This window comes from Olea europaea, chromosome 11 (assembly GCF_002742605.1).
Source record: "Olea europaea var. sylvestris chromosome 11, O_europaea_v1, whole genome shotgun sequence".
NCBI classification, from domain to species: domain Eukaryota; kingdom Viridiplantae; phylum Streptophyta; class Magnoliopsida; order Lamiales; family Oleaceae; genus Olea; species Olea europaea.
The window spans coordinates 24179259-24186234 of record NC_036247.1 but is presented as its reverse complement, the minus strand read 5'-3'; the positions used below and the strand labels follow the sequence as shown (position 1 = coordinate 24186234).

At 34.6% G+C, this 6976-nt stretch overlaps 1 long non-coding RNA gene across 1 annotated transcript; it reads right to left on the bottom strand.

Annotated features, from left to right (window-relative positions):
- Positions 1-4954: 4954 nt before the first annotated feature.
- On the bottom strand, positions 4955-5925 carry LOC111403825. The gene is made up of 2 exons (XR_002704544.1): positions 5619-5925; positions 4955-5537 (listed from the first exon to the last, which is right to left on the bottom strand). It is a non-coding gene; the product is annotated as an uncharacterized LOC111403825 (long non-coding RNA).
- Between the last annotated feature and the right edge of the window lie 1051 nt (positions 5926-6976).

Sequence of the window (6976 nt, the reverse complement as noted above, 5' to 3'; positions counted from 1 at the left end):
TCTAAATCGATTAGAAGTCGATCAAAAAGAGAATTTCTACTTTATAGTTACCGTGAAATCATCATGCTTCTTAGCCATCATGCAAAAATATTTTCTTACCTTATGATTACTTTTGTAGTCGCTCTCCTCTTCAAAATATACGAGTAGAGGTCCAAAACTAGCCGCTTGGATATCGCACCACGCCTTAAACGCTCTTTCATAGACATACATTTGTTGAATGTTCCATACAGTTAGGGTTGACTTTGAGATTTGGGTGCTTTAAAGTTAACTTGAAATAAGGGGCACCTAAACATATGTAAAAATATATAAAATAATAAAAATACTAGCTTTTATTAATAAAAAATATTCAAAATTACAAAAATAATAATATAAAAATTTCAAATGTCAAGATTGAATTTACTCATTTAGAATTTTTGATTGAAAACCAATAATTATACTATTACAATCAATCTGTTTTAGAATTTCTTTTTCAATAGACAAATGATCAGTCTTTTGACCAAAAATAGAACTATATCAACTTCAACATTGATAAGGAGCTCCTCTCGATGGACGCAAGTGTATAGGTGAATTCAAGTGTAAATGATACAGTGAGTAATATTTACAACCTATCAAAATATTTTAAAAATAGTCAATCATTTTTATATAATTTAAAACTTCATTCACCTTTTTTTTGTGTCTTTTGACAAATAATTTCTAATAATTTACAGCTCAGAAAATAACTTAGATCATCAATATCAAAATCCTTGTCATGCTTAAGTTCTTTTTTCTTTTTTTCCAAGCTTATCACATCAACTCTCAAAACAATTATCATCTACAATTTCAAATTTTTTAAGTCAAATAAAAAACCAAAAATATTTTCATACTTTTGAAATTATCCAAAACCTTAATTTGTGTCAAGAAATAACTTAATCAACTACATATAAGAAATAATAAACTCTACTATTTTATCTTATCATTAGAGGTGGGCGCGTTTGAAATCAAATTCTTTAATAATTTCAACTTAAATTTTCCAATGCATTTTTGATGATGACTTCTATACAATTCCAAAATTTTTTTTTAACTTTATAGTTAATCAATTTAATTTAATTTTAATTTTTTGTAGCCGTTGAATTTTTTAAAACATTTTTTTCCTCAATAATTTTGTCTGTTATAGGGCTCAGAAAGTGTACAGGAACATCCCAACTAAGTTTGCATCTTCGTAGCACTCTCATCATTTACTCTCCCAACTCTTAATAATAAAAGAAACAATAGGTCGTATAGAAAATAGTCTCAACATGCTGGAGAAATAATGAACAAAATCAATGTTAAATGATAACTAAATGAAAAATGTTATTTGTACACCAGAGCATCATCTCATAACGGTATTGTCATGAGATGGCTAGTTCAGAAATAATTAATGCCATCACTTCTAGTTCAGCTACGAAAGCCCACAAAATTACCGAGAGGGATTGTAAAGAAACCTTTCACGAGCCCCCTGTAGTTGTAAAACAAATCAGCACATCCAGCTTCACCCGGGTTTCCATGGGCTGCTCCATCAGTATTAGCCATCACCCAACCTGCTACGAAAGTCAATAATATCCCTATATTCATTGGACAAATATGTACTGTATTAATTGTAGGATCTTACATATTCTAGAATTCTATTATACTTAGATTACCCGAAATAGATTAGCAGAATTATAGGAATATACTTGTGCTTGTGTATATATATCTTCCGATTCAACGAATGTTATTCAAAGCAATATTCTCGTCTTCTTTTTATGGTATCATAGCGGGCACAATAATCTAGCTTTCCGCCCTCCTTTATGGTATCAGAACAATTGTCATCTCTTTGAATGCCAAATCCAAATTGGGTTTCATCGATGGAACGGCCACAAGGCCATCTGCCACAATCAACCCAGAAGAGATTTGGAGGGATTTGCTCACACCTATTACGCAGACAGTGTTATTTTTTCAACCATGCCAAAGAGATTTGGAAAGACATTCATAGTCATTTTTCTCAAAGAAATGCCCTGCATATTTTTTGGATTGAGAGGGACATTGCTTGTCTTTCTCAAGGTTAGGTTACTGTTAAGGCATACTATACAAGGCTTAAAAATTGTCGGATGACCTGGGCTCCTGTAACGACACTATTTGCTTTTGTGGCACAAACAATAATAGGTACAGATTGATGCAATTTCTCATGGGACTCAGCCCTATAATGCTATACGAGGATAGATCCTATTGATGAATCTGTTGCCTGATGTTGCATAAGTTTACTTTTTCATTGTTCACGAAAAGCATAAAGGTACTTTGACGGGGAATGGAAACAAGGTTTAAATTCAGGTGCTGCTTATTTTCTTTTTTTTTGATTGAATCCATCTAAGGATTCAAGTACATTTTAGTACATAATAGAATTGACGGTACACTGTGTTACGCGCCATATATTTATCAAGGGAGTTAGTACGGTAAGGCTGATCAAACGGTTAAAACTTCAGGCTTCCGCCCGAACCACTGAATTTAGACGTAACAGTTGATTTTCGGGGTCGGTCTCAAGCCTAGATGAGAAAAAATATTGCAGTGGGTTGATGGTCAATATGTCCTCGCGTCAAATAAGAGAGATCCTTGTCAATTAAATAAAAATATATGCCAAGATCCACGGCCTCGATTATTACGCATGAACATAATGTTAATTTGATTACGCAGTTCATTCTTCACAATATTCATTTAAAATATCTCAACAAATCTTTCTACAAATTAACCAAAGCTTGCATAAATATAAAATATACCAAGCACCTTAGTAGGTACTTTTAAAAAATAAAAAATTGGCCAACCAGATGTTGACATATGACACCTAGATTTAATCCAGGTCTCCGTTCCTACTTTTAGCAACACAATCACAAAAATATCTTTTACTTTAAAATCACCGCAAGTGCACGGTTTGTTAACAAGTAATAAAATGAATTTTGAGTCCAAGACACGTATTTGAAGATGAATGGATATCCACCAGGACACCTGAAACATGCACCAACCAGGTCCAGTCAAGAAGCCCAACAACAGCAAGATATTCAATCAGTGATGAGTGGGCTCTCCATTTTACAAATTCAGCACATACTGCCCTTGTTTGAGCTCCATTCTCTTGAAAAAATATATTTTTAAATAGTATTTTGACATAATTTCAATCACATATTTTTCAATAAAATAATGTTACACGCAAATCCAAAACTTTCCTTATTTTTTAACCATACATTTCCCATTAATACACTATTCAAAAATACATTCTTTTATAAAAAAATGGGGCTCAAACAAGGCACCATCTATCATGCAAGGCAAAGGGACATCACAATCTGCCAATCCCAAGGCAAATGCTGCATACTTCCTCAGTTCTTCACAATCTGAGTTGATCTTTAGTAATTTAACCTTGCAAAATCATACAGACAGGAAATTGAAAAATCCAAATTGATAAATGAAATCTACAATATGCGTGGCTATGGTGGTGTAAATTAGGGGGCTCAAACCATAAGCCAATCTCCACGAAAGGCAACACCACAAATTGGACCCAAAGACCAAATCCAAACAGCCCACTAAGGGTTCCAAGAAGGCGATGGACGGACGTTTCACGAAGAAGGAAAAATAGGGCCGAAAATAGGAAGCAGAGGCACAGGTTCTAGCTCAAAACAAAGGAGCAGCCATGAGTACTCTTTTCAACATAGAGGAGCCTTGTGTACTGTATGCAAAAGACAAAGAGATGGATCCTTTAAATAATGGCAATTATGAATTCTCCTTCATAACACTATTGCAAAATGCCAACCCCTTAATTTGTACGTAAACTTGTTCGCTCGAAAACTCCATTCCATTGAGAGCAAGAAGTCGATCAAATAGATTTATTAGGAGCAAATCTATACTTTCGTAGAACTTTCCTTGTCTCAACATTTAAATAAATAAAGGACCGACACTTAAAAAGAAACATCACAGCTTCTTCAAAAAACTTTGCTAGGTAGACACTGTCTACTCACTCTATCAATGCTCTAAATGCAAAAGTGTACAATTTCAACCCCTTATCCCATGTTGAGTCACAAGCACCGCCTCGACAAGCATGAACGAGAAACAAGAAGAAAAACTTGTAATTCAAGTAGATACTCCCGATATACTATACGAATATGTGATCGTCAAATTTGATTGGTGTTTTTGCCTCTAAAATAGCAAGAAGAAATTTATTTAACTAATTGTTTGAACTTTTTGGTTTGATGGTTTATAATATAAATCGTTTCTATGATATATTTCGTTGTTGTTTTAATGTTAGTTTTTTAACTTAGCAATTAGTCGCATAATATACCTTTGAATTTTGTTGCTGTGGGGCCTAATTTTCATCGTTCGCCTCAGCGCCCATCAAATACAAGACCGGCTCTGATAACAGCTATATTTTTCATTCTCATTTGTACAATAATGTGGCTCAAACAGGGGCTAATATTGATAAATATAACATTAATCTTTTATTAATATTTTCTCCCCCTCAAATAAGCACTAATGTTCGAGCATGTTTGGGTGGACTTTTTGTCTCTACCTCACGACTTCAACGAAAAGGCCGGCTAGTTGACTTCGTAGCCAACACCCACGTGACCGATGATTTCTTATGGAATGATGCTGTCATGAATTTAACTTGTACTCAATTTACGTTACATTCTATAATCGTTGAAGGTAACATGATCTAATTTTTTATTTTTATTTTTAATTTTTTCAATAATTTCTCGTAATGGACATAATGAATCCTCCCAACCATATAAAGCCATTGTTATAAGGATTCTTAATTATATAATTTATGTTAAACTTCATATATAAAGATAGCTGATATGCTTTTCACAAATTGTTAGATTCTTAGCACCAACTATTATAATATAATTACTCAAATTGAAAATAAATCTCCTCTGTTTCACTTTATTTTTTTCAGAAAAATGATAATAAAAAAAATAAATCACACGGCAGCTGGGTCGAGCCCGTTTTAATCTTCCAAGTGATTTATTAATGGTTTTTAGTCTATCTTTACAATTGAGCTACCAAATTATGAAGACGAGGTATTTATTTAAATCTTTACTCCTTGGCTATAAAAGCCTATGAAGTATAATATCCCACCAGTTAATGATCGAAGCCCCTATAGTTTGTTTGGGATCAAAACTGAACAAACCTCCACCATGGTTCCAAAAATACACACGCTTAGTAGTCCGCAAACCTGCCAGGTATAATCAATCTTCAAGCATCCCTGCGAGACTCCACCGCTCGTGTCCGCATGTACCACCACCGTCACTATGTGAGGGCTTCACATGCCATCGCACTTGCTACTCCACGTACCACGCGTGCCGACCAGGGAGCTTTGCCTCATCATCTGGAGTCGAAAGGTTGTCTTTATTTGATCTACAGGCGTCTGGTTTGGTCCAAAAACTCAATTGCAGGTGTGGGTTGGTTGATTTTCGACAGATTTTACACAGCTTCCTTCACTATCAGTTTTTTCCTTCCTGTTTTTGCACACGCAAGGCTCTAATACCAAGTTGCAGTCCATTAACCTCGCAAAATCACCAAAAGAATACAAAGTTAAAACCAGAAATAGAAAGTAATTGATAAGAAACTGAGGAACCCAAACTGACAAATGAAATCTCTGATATGTGAGGCTATGATGGTGTAAATTAAGGGCTCAGACAATATCGACAAAAGGCAACACCATAAATTGGACCGAAAGACCAAATCCAAACAGCCTACTAGGGGTTCCACGAAGGGAATGGACGAAAGCTTTACGAAGAAGGAAGAACATGGCTGAAAATTAAAAGCAAATGCACGGGTTCAAGCTCAAAGCAAAGGAGCAGCCGTGGGTTCTCTTTTTAATGGAGAGGAGTCGTGTGTACTGTATGCAAAGACAAAGGGATGAGTCCATTAAAGAATGGCAATTAGGTTACACTAAGTAAGCCCTTCTAGAATAAATCATGGAGCAAGTAGGTGTAGCCCATTTAATCATCTAAGTGATTTATTTTGGGGAAAATTTCACTGCCAAGAAGTTAAGTATCATCTATTTTAAAACTAAAAGTAAAGTTTCAAATTTCAAAAATAAAATATTTTAAAATTTTATTTATACACTAATTTATTAAACATATATTTTATTAATTAGATATGTTAAGGTCACAATTTTATGCAATCTAGTCACAATTTATGAAGTAACTGGTTACAAATTAATTTTCAGTCACAATTTATTTTTTGATCACTAATAAAAAAAATTTATAGGTCAAAGATTATTTATCGGTACAAATAAATTTTTTTATAAGTTACAGATTATTCATAGGTCACAAAATCAAAACTTTTATAGGTCACAGCTCATTTATTCATTGCAAAATTATTAGATTCATTAGTCACAATTAATTTTTCAGTCATAACTTAATCAATTGTAAGTTACAGTCACAATTTTTATGTCACATATTACAAATTTATCAATTACTAGTCATAATAAATCAAATAATTGGTCACAAACATCCAACCCGATCTTATCCCATCTACCACCGTCGCCACAACCACCACCATCACTATCACCATTACTCCCACTAGATCTCGTAAAACTACAATAGTCCCCAAACATCAATAAAACTGTTGCAATGTCGCCCAACCACCAAAAAAATCACCGCCACCACCAACAAACACTGCCACCAATGCTACTCCAACATACCATAACGAAACTAATGCTTGCTCCACCACCTGTAACACTACCACTGCAACCCAACCCAATATTGCACCGCCATTATCACTGTAACCACCACATAGTTCGTCCCACTCTGCTGCCCCTGCTACAACCACAACTACCCATTATCTTCTTCAGCTTCAATCTGCAGCAACCACAACCAAATCACATTCCACACGCAAAGCACCCGCCATAATCATCACCACCACCACCACAAAAAAATCGAGGCTCACATAACCTATGCCATCCTACACAACAAGCACCCACATAATCACCACCACA